This window comes from Esox lucius, chromosome 22 (assembly GCF_011004845.1).
Source record: "Esox lucius isolate fEsoLuc1 chromosome 22, fEsoLuc1.pri, whole genome shotgun sequence".
In the NCBI taxonomy this organism is placed as follows: domain Eukaryota; kingdom Metazoa; phylum Chordata; class Actinopteri; order Esociformes; family Esocidae; genus Esox; species Esox lucius.
In genome coordinates, this window is record NC_047590.1 from 18,941,191 (window position 1) to 18,955,103 (window position 13,913).

Below are 13,913 nucleotides of genomic sequence, written 5' to 3' on the forward strand. Positions count from 1 at the left end.
GATGGGCTTCAAGGTTATATCTTCCCAGTAGTAATGGCCTAAATAACCACTAATACAGACTGTAGTATATGCAGGTTAGAAACCATCCCGTGTCTCACGGTTTGTAATCCAACACAGAATTACACTAAGTTAACATCGCATGAGCAATGCTTTTATTTTGAAGGAGCATCCATGGCCCAGGGCCAACCACACATTTCGCAAAGGTAGATTGTGTCGTGGTTGGGGTTTTTTAAAATATTGTTATAAATAAAAACAAGTGTATGTATGAGCAATGTTGAGTTTTGTAATAAAAATGGTTAAGTCAGCATTAACTTTTAAGTTGCATTATATGGCAAATCGTTACAAAGTTACCAGCAAGGTCGCGTATAAATTTGCATGAACAACGGGGAATCGTTGACAGGTAAGGATAGGTTATTTCAGGTAATTAAAACATTCGTAAAGGCGTCTTTTGAAATTGTACAACAGAGATCAACGCAAGATTGTTTTCTACACATTGGTAGAAATGTTTAATAATAGGCAACGTTGGTTAAAAAAAAAATACTATAGTATTTGTGTTAGTATGTTATGCTGTCACTTCCGGGTGAAGATGTGCTGCATTCTCTTAATGAACAACTCGTGAAATCTGATTTTGTATTGCTGCATTATGGTCCTGCGTTTGTTAAATGTTGAACTGAATAATATCGATATGGTGACAATAGCAAGCGTTTATATGTAAGCAGATGTGTTTATCGTTAATATATACAATTATATGACGTGTGTCACGGCTGAGCCACGAAAATTAACGAGAACGGCTGTTCTACCAGACGTGATATAGCAATACATTTGGTTGCCAAGTGGCTACAAAAATCAGAACTAAATAGTTAAGTTTTATCCTGAATTTGTATCATTGCAGCATGTATAGTTCTAACACAATTTGAATCTAACGTGAAGAACGCAGCATCCGCAAAAGACAGCTGGTGTTTCAAACGTGGAGTATATCGTTTCTGTTGTAAGTACAAGTTATTTTATTTGAAGTAATTTATTTGAATTGTGATGCAACTTTTTAAGAATTTGTAAATCAATTTTACGATTGTGCAATCCATTCATTTTTAGCTGTCTTTCATATTGCCTGTTTAAATCTCCGGTTTAGGTTGAGCGGATTTGAACACTGACCGTGTTTGGTAAACACATTTTTGGACCTCCAAATCTTGGTAAGTAGACTTTTGACATTATTGTTAATCAGCTTTAATTACCTGTATACGCTTGTTAATCCTATTTGTATTTAGTTCAAGTGACCGGCATCTGCGTCAGTTGGACTGGGTGGTCTGACTGTGATCTTACACAACCTGAGCAGATACTTTGTGTAAGTTTAATTATTTACAGACATTTTTAGTCTTGTTCTAAAGTGTTATTAACAATTATGACTATGCATACTGACCCTTGGTACAACATTCTATATTCCAACAGATTGAGGACAGCCAGGTGATGATACAAAGTACATTACTACAATGGGGTCAGTTACGGACACCCTTCCTTGTGGCTGCACAGCGTGAGGGGATTTTTGTTTTCTTTCAGGCTTGAAAGCTGAAGGTAATACAGCCAACTCTTCAAAACTGCGCTGTATGTAAATGTATGTTTGAGTTAGAATATTTAAATCTGAAAAGTGGATTGTTATTTACACGTTAAACCAGAGAAATGGCGAAAGATAATGCTAACGACAGTCCAGACACGGAACAGCCAACAACCTTTACCAATAATCAATCGACCATACCCCAAAATACAAATGAACCAACCGCTACTTTGTTACACAGCGATGCGCACAATAATCCTCAGATACAAGGCTTGTTAACCGAGCTTAGTAGCCCCCATTTTTCACACGATCTAGTTGACACTCCTTCGAGCTCTCTGGTGCAAACTCAGTGCAGTGATGGCGATGTTAGAGTTATACAGCGTAATGCGTTTGACAATGTTGAATTACGACAGTTGATAAATTTACAAAATACTGGTGAAGTTGGTGATTTTGGCACATTCTACGCAAGTATTATGGCAGGCTTGGATACTTTGATTGTTAGAGCCTCAGACTTTGTACAAGGGCCTGGTGATCGTCTGCAGATTGAGTTGATTGGTGAATCTCTGATAGATCCCGTACATGTGACCATGAGAGCGGATGAATATAATGAACGCACGTTTGGTAATTTACTTGAAAGTGTTATGCAGAGTAATGCCGAGATTATGATTGATGAATCACTAGAACTGGTGGTACAAATTGTCAAAACCGTGAGGGTGGTGCCCCGCGACGTAAAGCTCAAACATTGTTGATAGATCAGATTATCAATAAAAAAAGAAGACATTTATATGTGGCTGTGAATAATGATTCTATGTGTTTTTCTGTTTGTTTGATGGGTATGTTGAACCCGCAGTACACATCCTGAGGCCCTGGTTAGTGGTCGTGAGCTACATAAGGGGGCTGGTTTAGCGTTAGATGAATGTGTGTCATTCACAGATATTGTTTGGTTTGAAGAAATGACAGGGTGTAAAATTGTTGTCTTTCACCGAACACGGGATGGTCACTTTACCAAGTTTCAAAACAGCGAGGAAACCCACCCTAGAACTGTCTTTATGTACTTACACGATAACCATTTCTACGGTATCATGAATCTGAAGGGTTTTCTGGGTGTGTCTTATGTTTGTGACTGGTGCTATACCGGTTTCAACACACGTGGTGATCATGGTTGTAAACATAGCTGTAGTGTCTGTTTTCATGAAGATTGTCATACCCAACCCCGTAACACAAAGCAGTGCCCTGACTGTAAACGGATATGTTATTCAGATTTTTGTTATAGCCAGCATAAACGTTTGAAGCACCACAAAAGTGTGGATCGTTGGGTTAGCAGGTGTGACCAGAAGAAATACTGTGTCGATTGTGGTCGCTATTACAATGTCAGTATTACCAACTATAAAGCACACAGGTGCATTTCTAACATGTGCCCCAATTGTAATGTGGATCTGGCTTTTGAAATGAATCATCAGTGTTTTACAAAACCCTCCAAGCCCGAGGACCCCAGTGAGCGCTACATATTTTATGATTTTGAGACAATTGCCAATCCGGTGAATGGTGTACACACTGCAAATTTTGTGTGTGCAATAAGCTTTGATAACAAGACGTGGTGTTCAGCCGGAGATGGTTGTGTCACTGCTTTTTTTCAAAAGTTTAGGCAACCGAAATATAATGACTACACATTTATAGCACATAACTCTAAAGGTTTCGATGGTTACATCTTGATGCAGTACCTTGCTAACAATGGTATTGGCACGACACTTATTGCTAATGGTAGCAAGCTCATGATTTTTACAGACAGCACATTCAATCAGAGATACATTGATAGTCATTGCTTTCTACCTATGAAGCTGTCAGCCTTGCCACGTGCTATGGGTTTTAAGGATTCGAAAAAAGGCTACTTTCCTTACAAGTTTAACATCAAGGAGAATGAGAACTATGTTGGCCCCCATCCGGAACCGCATTACTATGGTGTGAATACCATGATGGCTAAAGAAAAAGTTTTTGCAATGGTATGCAACTGTTTCCGCAGACCCCTTTGTCATGCAGGATGAAATAAAGGCTTACTGCGTGAATGATGTGGTCATCTTGAGAGAGGGTTGTATGCGCTACAGACTCGAGTTCCTGGAGTGTGGTGGTGTTGACCCATTCCGGTCAATTACGATTGCTTCGGCTTGCATGAAAGTCTTTTGCAACAGATTCCTCACCAAGGACATCATTGCATTGGTCCCCTCAGACAACTACAACCGTTGTCAGAAGACATTCTCAAACAGCTCAATACAGTGGCTTGAATATGTGTCCTCCGATAAGAATATATCAATACAGCACGCCCTGAACAGGGGTGAAGTGAAAATCGGTCCCTACTACGTTGATGGTTATGCTGAACGCAATGGTTTTAGCACGGTCTATGAATTTCTAGGTTGTTTCTGGCACGGTCACCCAAAGTGTCATTGTTCAACCAGCATCAATCCAATGACAAAGATTCAGTATGGGTTGATGCACCAGCAATGGTTGAACAACACAACGTACATGTTCAATACATATGGGAGTGTGAGTGGAACCGGCTTAAAAACACATGCACAAATGTCAAAGCTTTCTTGAAGACCTTTGATGCTCCTGAGCGCCTTGACCCTCGGGATGCTCTTTTTGGTGGTCGTACTAATGCGATTAATCTGAAGTTTACGGCTCGAGAAGGGGAGACTATTCAGTATAACGATGTCTGTAGTCTTTACCCATTCTGCAACAAGACAAAGACTTATCCGATTGGGCATCCAGACATAATCTTTCGAGATTTCAAACCACTAGACAATTACTTTGGTATTGTTAAGGCTACAGTGTGTCCACCGAATGGCCTTTATCACCCCGTTTTACCACACAGGGTTGGCGGTAAGCTGTTCTTTCCATTGTGTAGATTATGTGCAGAGTCTGAAAACCAGGTAGCTGTTTGTTCACATACTGATTCAGAAAGATCTTTAACCGGTACCTGGGTTTCTATTGAGCTGGTTAAAGCTGTTGAGAAAGGTTATCGCATTGTGAAAATATTTGAAGTCTGGGATTTCACCAGGACATCAGATGCTCTCTTTGCAGATTACATGAGAACGTTCCTGAAGCACAAGCAGGAAGCTAGTGGTTTCCCACCATCTGTGGTTGACGATGAGGCTAAAGACCGGTATATCCGTGAATATCATGAAAAGGAGGGTGTGCAGCTTGATAAGGAAAACATTGTTGTAAACAGTGCTAGGCGATCTTTAGCTAAATTGGCAATGAATAGTCTTTGGGGTAAGATGGGTGAGCGGACTAACCTTATGAACACAATGTTAATTACTGATCCGGAGGAGTTTAGCCACTACCTTTTTTCCAGTGAAATAGATGTTGGTTATTTCTCGTTCATCTCAGACACTGTTGCGATGGTACAGTGGCATTACACAAAACAGACACCAATCAAACCACGTAACGGCAACATTTTTATTGCCGCGTTCACAACCGCTTATGCTAGACTCGAGTTGTATTCACTCTTGGAGAAGTTGGATAGACGTGTACTCTACACAGACACTGATTCCGTGATCTTTGTCACACGCCATGGGGATTGGGTCCCCCCACTGGGCCCGTTCTTGGGTGACTTGACCGATGAGTTACCGGATGGTGACAGCATAGCACAATTTGTTAGTGGTGGGCCAAAGACATATGGTTACAAAACCGTTAAAGGTCTGACCTGTCTCAAAGCAAAAGGCATTACGCTCAACAGCTACAACACAACCATTGTTAATTTGGAGACGCTGACACGACTGGTTGACAACTTTGTACGGGGTGAGGGCGGTGATGATGATCAAGTCCTTGCTAATGCAGACACAATTGCTAGAGATAAAAGAACATTCACGTTGAAAAACCGAGTAGTGTCTAAGCGTTTCAGAGTTGTGTACAACAAGCGTGTACTGCTCCCTGATTACAGCACAAGGCCTTATGGGTACTAAACCACAGTCTAGGATGGATAGCGGTTTTGACCCGCGACTACAACACCCGTTCAGCTGTGTCATTAGTGGCCCCAGTAACTCTGGTAAAACATATTTTGTGAAGATGTTGTTGGATAATGCAGAGGTTGTATTCTCCAAAGAAATTCAAAATAACGTCTGGGTTTCTTCATGTTGGCAACCGCTGTATGACGAACTGTTGAAAGTAAGGGAGATACATTTTATAGAAGGTCTACCAACATCGCTGTGTGATGACAATCTGCTACCGATTCAGAAAAACAACCTTTTAATCATTGACGATTTAATGAAAAGTGCATCAGAGAGTTTGGAGATGGAGAGAGTTTTCACACAATATTCACACCACCGTAACCTGAGTGCAATTTACCTCGTCCAAAACATGTTTGTTAAAGGCAAATCTAGTAGAACTATTAACTTGAACACAAACTACCTCATCTTGTTTAAAAACCCCGGCGACAATCAGCAGATTAGTATTTTAGGCAGACAGATATACCCCGGTCTTTCTCGATTCTTCATGGAGAGTTTTAAAGATGCAACACATCCGCCTTTTGGTTATTTACTTATTGACTTTAAAGCTACAACACCAGAAGACTACCGTCTGAGAACAGGGTTATTTTCAGGGGATTGGCCTGTCGTGTACGTTCCTAAGAAAGTTTGATCATGTCTAAACGCATTTGTAGAAATTTACCACTTTTGAAAATGATATTTAAGGCACCGGCAAGTCAACGAAAAGTTATTTTAGAATCAGCATCCACCGACCTCATTCTATCACTCTGTGAAATAGCGCTTAATCTAAGGCGCGGTAATATACCCTTAACCGAGTCGCAGCTCCGAAAAGTAAAGAGACAAAAAGCCAAAATTATATACATGTCTAGAAAGAACACTTCAGTTGCACGGAAAAGAAAAACCATCAACCAATCTGGAGGTTTTCTACTGCCGTTACTAAGCGTTGCAGTTCCATTCTTAACCAGTCTAATTGCATCGAGACAGGGTTAAACAACATGGAGCATGCTCAGAAAATGTTTCTGGTGCCACAACATCAGTTGGAAAAACTGCGAGAATCCAAAACAACTAGCACCGATGTAAGACAATCTGTTGAGAATGATTTGGACTCATCGATTCGCAATATACTGTTGAAGCCTGATATGGATTTACATGAGAAAGCTAAAAGATACTCTGCCATTTTACAAAGATTTTTGACTGTTGTGCGCCAGGGGGAGCTTGATACAAACACCCTGACTTTAAGTCTACCTGGGTCTGAGACCGGGTCTGCTGTAGTAAACGTGACTGAGAATAAGCAAACTGTTGACCGAAATGTTGACCTTGTTGATGAAATTTTGGATAATGTGCCTGTGAAGCGTAGAAAGAATGTTGAATATATTCTTAATAGAATGCACAGGTCTAAAGATTTGACTTCATGGAACTCAAATGGTGAATTTGTTTTCAAAGGAGAGATAATCAAGGGCTCGCACCTATTGGATCTTGTTAAAAGTGTGACAGCTACCAATAAAATTGCTGACGATAGAAGACCGTTGGGGTGGGGTGTGTTTTTAGAGGCCATGGCATGTCTCAACATGCCTTTTACAACTATTCCAAATGCGCATGTAAGACGTAAAATCAATTTGTATAAACAAAAGTCTGGTGACACAATGGATGATTTAGCCACACCACCAGCAACTGGTTTTCAAACAACCAAAGCTTTCTTTGAACCTCATACCACGGACCCCGCAAAATGGCTTCCATTTTAATGTTTTTATTTGATTTGTGATACATTGTATGTTTGTTTTATCTTGAATAAATGTTGTATGAAAAATAATATGTAAACATTGATGTGGTTTTACAAATGTTTTTATTTTTTAATAATAAAGTTGACATACACGTGATTGGCTTTTCTATTTCTTCAACAACCATGGCACAAATGAAACGTTTCACAAGATTGAGCATGTTGTATGCAATTAAACATTTGCTTATCACGCTTACTCTGGTACATCTTAGCTACAAACTTTGAGACTAGGGCATCATTTTCTCGTAAATCATCAGCATAAAAAGACATAAAATCTTTATAACTCAGACCTTTTGTCATTAGAAAGAGAAAGAACAAACAATGCTGTCCACACGTGGTTGAAACCAGGTCCTGTACTTGTTTTGAACTGTATTCCACATTCTCACAGGTTTTCAGAAAGGCCTTGATTGACTTGGGAAAATATGTAAAATCCGGGGGGTTTCCAAAACTGTCATAAAACCTTCCAAAGCCATCATCCGTTATGTAAACAGCCAGCCAGTGCTCCCCAGGTTGATTGCTTGGGTGTGTATTAACAATCATCATTGATGCAACATCTCAGACAGGCACCCTAGGTAGTTGGTCACTTGCCAGCACACCATAGAAATGGGTCCTAGATGAAAATTGGTTCACCACACTGGTCAACTCTGCGGTATTCATTTCCACACCGTTCTCCTAATAGTAGTCAACCATGACTTGTCGCCGGTTTGACACTTCGATAATTGAGTCAAATATTGAATAAACAACTAAATTAATTGTGTGGGGTAGTGGTTGTCTGAACCTCATCTCAAGTCGTACATTCCCTGACTTGATCAAGGATATGTGCTGACCACATTCCTCGTCTGGCGCGCAGTTGAATGCATAAAGGGCATTGCCGTGTAAGAAGTCCGACCTGTCAATAGCCAAGGCTTGGTCCTTTAGGTGTTTTCCTGAAGCTAAGGCCAATTGGTAAAATTCACGCACTGCTGACCCTGTTGTGTAATTTGGTTGGAATGGTTTGCTAGGAAATTGCTGACCATCCACATACATAGCCATAAACTCCAAATTATAATGTTTGAAATTAAATGGATTCTTTGTGTAACTTCCGGTAAACTGTCATTGTCCACCAATCCGATTACAATACATTTTGGCAGAGGTCCTAAAAATAGATTTTCCTGGTTACAAACACGACCCCCAGCCGGTAAACTAAATGTCTTCATACACACTCTTTCAATTGGGTACTTGGCATTGGTTGAGAGTAGCGCTTGAGCGTGTCCAAGTTTCACGGCTGGCGAAACAGACACTTTCTTGACAAATAGTGATGCTGATAGTATATGCAAACGATAACGCACATCCCCGACCCCCATAAGGCAGAACTCATCTTTACCGCGCACCATCCAAACCTTTATGTCAACGCCGTTTAACATAAGTTTCTCTTTAAAGAAGATATCGCTATGAACAGGGCCGATCATTTCAAATGTTGTGCTATCCGCCGAATAGGCTGCCCTTTTCGTAAGTCCATCGTACTCGCCTGCAGGGTCCGTAACATCCATGTGACCTGCGGCATCCTTGTAAAACAACCCAGCTGAAAACTGTGTCTTTAATGTATCACATCCATAATTCAGAATGCTCTCTATAACGGCTCTGTAGGGGTATGTGTTGCTACTCTGGCTAATTAAACGATCACCCAAGGAGACATCCACTTGTGAAAATAGGGTGGCTATCGGATAGTTGATAACCCCAACACGTGCTCCGGCATCAATATTAGTTCCGTCCGGTTTAGTGATTTTTACACGTAGGTACAGCAAAGTATTGTTTAGATCAACGTAGTCTTCGCCATTCCCGGCAATAAAGAACTCCAGAGGGGCTGCGTCAGATATTGCTGATAGGGTCGGTATTTCAATGTATGTATTTTTCTCGATAGATGTCTGTGGGAATGGAACTGTGAATAAATCCAACTCTGTCTTCATACATTCGCCAGACATACGGTGTAGGAGTGCCATCTCTCTAAAATATATTCTTAATCAGATTTGTCGTGTTCCCTTTGAGTGTCCTCCGGGTTGTATGTCCTCTTTTAACCTTGGCTCTTGCTTTTGTCTCATTCTTGCGTTTTTTACTCTTGTGTAGGCTCCGCCTACCAGGTGGTCTCTTTCTAACACCTCGAGACATAACCATCAATCCAGAACCATCCTGCTGTTTTGTTTGTTGTGACATAACACTGTTGACAACATCGCCGACTATATTCCTAGCCGTACTCTTCAGATGTGGTTTTGCTATGGAGAACCCGCGCTTCAACAAAGGTATTGCCATCCGGAAAAGCCCTCGGAAAAGGCCCCCTAGACCGGCCCCATACATTGCTGAGCTACCATGATACCCTGGTAAACCGTTACCGGCCTGTGTTGTGTAGTATTCAACATACCTTTGAGGATCATCATAGAGCTTCTGCGGCTGCATCTTAAACTCTAAAAGATTGTTTGACGGGTCTGAAGTGTAATTTTGCAATCACCTTCCCCACTACAAATGAAACCAGCTGGTTTTGATCAGATTTTACTTCAATACAGATCTCATCAAATTGTCTCTTACTAAGAGGTACGTAGTGTGGCTTGTCGTACGTCACTGTGACAACTTCATTCTTTCTCCCTGTAATATGTACAGTTCGCAGCAGTGGGACATGACTGTCACCAACACATTGATAATCAATTATATCTGTGTAGATGTATAGGGTGTTAAACCCCGCCAGAATATCTGTGGGGTATGTTCCGTACCATGTGGCGGGCCACCGCTCGCCTGGTTTTAACCCCAATATCTGTTCCAGTTTTGCGCTAAATTTCAAACTAAACTGTGGTTCACCTTTTAGAAACACTTTTTAAATTCATCGTACCCCACCGATAAACCATGTGTTTTTATATGACTGTTGAGCTCTATCACTAGTTTTAATATGCTGCTGTAATAACCGGTGTCGAGTGCATATTTCCAAGTTTTGTCGTTTTTCAAGTCATGTAGTTCAAATGCGTTTTCGCCCCGTGTAAAAGTATTCCACATATGCGGGTATTGGAACTCTATCAAAGATACTTCCCAATCGCCTTTCAAATCTATACCTTTGGCAAATTTAGTGGTATAGCACGAACTTGTGTTGCTTGGATAGACATGTCTCGATGAGTTACTGGGCAGCGTTATGTAGAAGCCACCGTCACCCATGCTGATCACAGTCAATGTAAATGACGTGATCCTGTAAATCCTGGAGTTTTATCCAGTTTCTAGGTCAACCACTTGTTCCGATGGTATCCAGCTGTTGAATTTCTCAGGCCAACCAAGCCACTTCACAAGACACATTTTCCTCCCTTTCTGTACTTTCTCATTCAAAACTGCTTCCACTTTAAAAGTTTTATCCTTGGCCACGATTATTTTCAGCAATTCCTGTTCATAAAAGGTCCCAACTATCACATCACCATCGTAATCTTTTATTCTATATACAGGAGGTACCCGAGGAATGCATTCTGTTATTGTAAAATATTCATCTGTGTACCCTTTTTCATAGCCTTTTGTAAACGCACCTCTCAGCTTTGAGAGTCTCACAGTATCCCCAACCTGGAACTTGTAGCTTTGATTACCATTTCTCGTTAATGTTGTGCCATACAGGTTCTTGAGAACTAATCTAACATTTTCTTCACAAACGTCAGCAGGCTTCATCTTAATAGACCGATGGTAGCTATGGTTGTACCCACGAACTAAATCTTGAATAACCTCAACATAGCGGTGAGTGTTGGCTGCTGTCAGATACCTCCACATTCGTGATTTAATTGTTTTATTAAACCTCTCAACGATACTCGCTTTGACATAATTTCCTGTAGCAAAATGTTTTATGTTGTACTTCTTCATCAACATTTCAAAATGTGAATTCTTTTAATATGTCTTCAAATGCTCGCTTTACCTCTATAGCGCTTTTATTTCTCAGCACGCAAATCCATGCGTATTTGCTTAATACATCTATGCATGTTAACATAAATTTCATGTTATCGTTTTCCATGCTGTAAGCACTCATGTCAACCAAATCCAGCTGAAATTGTGAATTTATATCATGAACAATAACTCTATTTCTTTTAAAATGTATAGCTACAGGCCTGTGTAGCGTGTATGCATCCTGGGCAAGCAGCCAGTCATCGGCCTCACCATTTTTGAGGATCTCCCCGGTTTTTTCCAAGTATGCTCTTTTCAAACCCTCTCTACCCACATAAGCACCAGGGTTTGCCGGGTCATAGTAAATACTTTTCATAACCTGTTCAGACATCTTAGAGTGTTCGAGCAATAATGAGAATTAATACATGTTTAACAATGTTTTATTTGAGTTTTCGAAATTACACAACCAATATATTCAGAAAAGTTACACAAACATTCAGATTTCTCATAGTCTTTGTTTATATACGTTAACATGAGAACTGAAGCTACCCTGGCCTTAGACTACAGACTCTTTGCTTTCATCAAACCATGACCCCGCTGCGTCGCATACAACATCCTCATTAAATTTATCCATGTACTCATCCCTGTTCTCACTCAGTCTCTGTGTGATGTTCGGCTCCAACTTGAGCTCGTGCAGAAAGTTCTCAGCGGCCTCGTGAACATCAGTCATCGGTGTGTGAAAACCAGATGCGTTCAAAGCCTTGACCAACACATGTTTCAGTCGCAGTGTTAAAACTGTCGCCACAATGTCATCATAATGGGCCTCAAAAAAATACTCAGGCGGTTCGAGACATGAATGTCTTGTCTGGCTCGGGTGGTCCACTTCGCATCCGATGAATGCTTTGTGTAGAATAGCCCCAACAACGTTTTCCAGAATCATACCCATTGTTGCTTTGATGATCTTTAAAATTTTTGGTGCAAGTTGTTTGTCCATTTTATGATAACTCTTGTTAGCATTTGAAAGGTATGACAGGTTAAGAGGACCTAGTTGATCACCAACCCTGTCAATCCAATGGTAGTTTCTTGTTGGGTATGCCGGTGGAATCGAGCTGTCTGGGTCGGGGGTTCCGTAGAAGGCTTCAGCGTTGTCATCCCAGGCGTCACACAGCCAGTCCTCAGCCTTGGGTTCTTCAATCACCGCTTGGTTGTAATCTTGAGACATGTTTCGTAAATTCTTCCGACTGCTTGAATGTCACCGGCGGTCTGTCGGTTTTTATGCTGTGCTGATGAAGGTGTTGGCTTAAGGCGGGGCTTCGGGGTCTTAGGTCAGTCGATCAGTCCGCAGTCACAAACTAACGCCGATATTTTCCGGAAATAACTCCAATCTGACAGAGTCATCCTCTTTCAGCCCCTCGACAACTTTAAACAGTACATCTACTGTATTATGTGGGCCTTGTTTTGGCCCCAAATAAAACACTTTTCGAAAGGTGGCCCATAAACGGGCATTAAAAACCATTTGATCAGTCACACCAGCCTTAAACACTTGGCCTTCGGGTAATTCATAAAATGCAACCTCCGGTTGTTCTGGGTTGAAGATGTATCCCCCGATCTGACCATCGTCCAATTTCCACTCCTGTGCCACCATATCCGGGTGTAATTGATGGATTCGGGTTAAACTCTGCATCGGTTTCTTCGGGGCTGGCATGTTGATTGCATCTCTGCGGTCCATTTGCAATTTCTTACCAAATCGCTGAGCTGCGTTTAAGCTGTTAGCTTTCACCGGTGTTTCACCCAAAACATTGATAGCAGCACAATCCTCCATGTTTTGTAATGTGTAGGTAAGTTCGCTCAGGCAAGACTGAATGACCAACCCCGATGTCAGCGTGGTTTAAATACACATACCACGCCAGTCAACCCATAAAACATGAAAGGTTAACAAACACCATTTGTATGCCAGCTGTTGCAACACTTGTCAGAAGATAAAACACCAGGGTTTTATATTTGTCGAACACCATTTGCTGTACACCAAACAACTTACCGCTGACACAACACTTATTTACTGCCTGGGAATTTAACATTCCGGAACCCTAAGCCCCATTTGTTAATCATCAAACATAGCCCACCTGTTATAACACTAGTCTGGTTTGCTCATCAGGCGTTGTAAAACATCAAACACTGACACATCAATGTAATCATAAATCACAAAGTCACCGGACATGCATACGTCACTCCTGAAGTCCCACCCTAGCATACGTCATACAGGAAGTCCCACCCTAACCTACGTCATACCGGAAGTCCCACCCTAACATACGTCATACAGGAAGTCCCACCCTAACATACGTCATACCGGAAGTCCCACCCATGCAAACCGGATGTCCCGCCCACCTGTCACATCAATATGGAAGGCCCGCCCCCAGGGCCATAAATCACCATTCTGACACAATATACCCTACACTAACTACTAGCAAGATTGCAATTTTATATGAAATGAAGGCAGTTAATCCATACCCAGTTAAACAAATTCAATTGTCTGAAAACGGGAAAGTCTGAATCATTTATCGTTATGGCATTTCCTAAGAAAAAATATGTTTAAATGGATATAACACTGATATACCAAGTTATATGAGTTGGACAAAATGTCTTATTGTTTTTCCACATAATGCACTGCCACCCAGGAAGTTAGTCAGATCAGCATTTTTGAGGTCACAGTAACTTGAGTGATGATCTAAGCTTT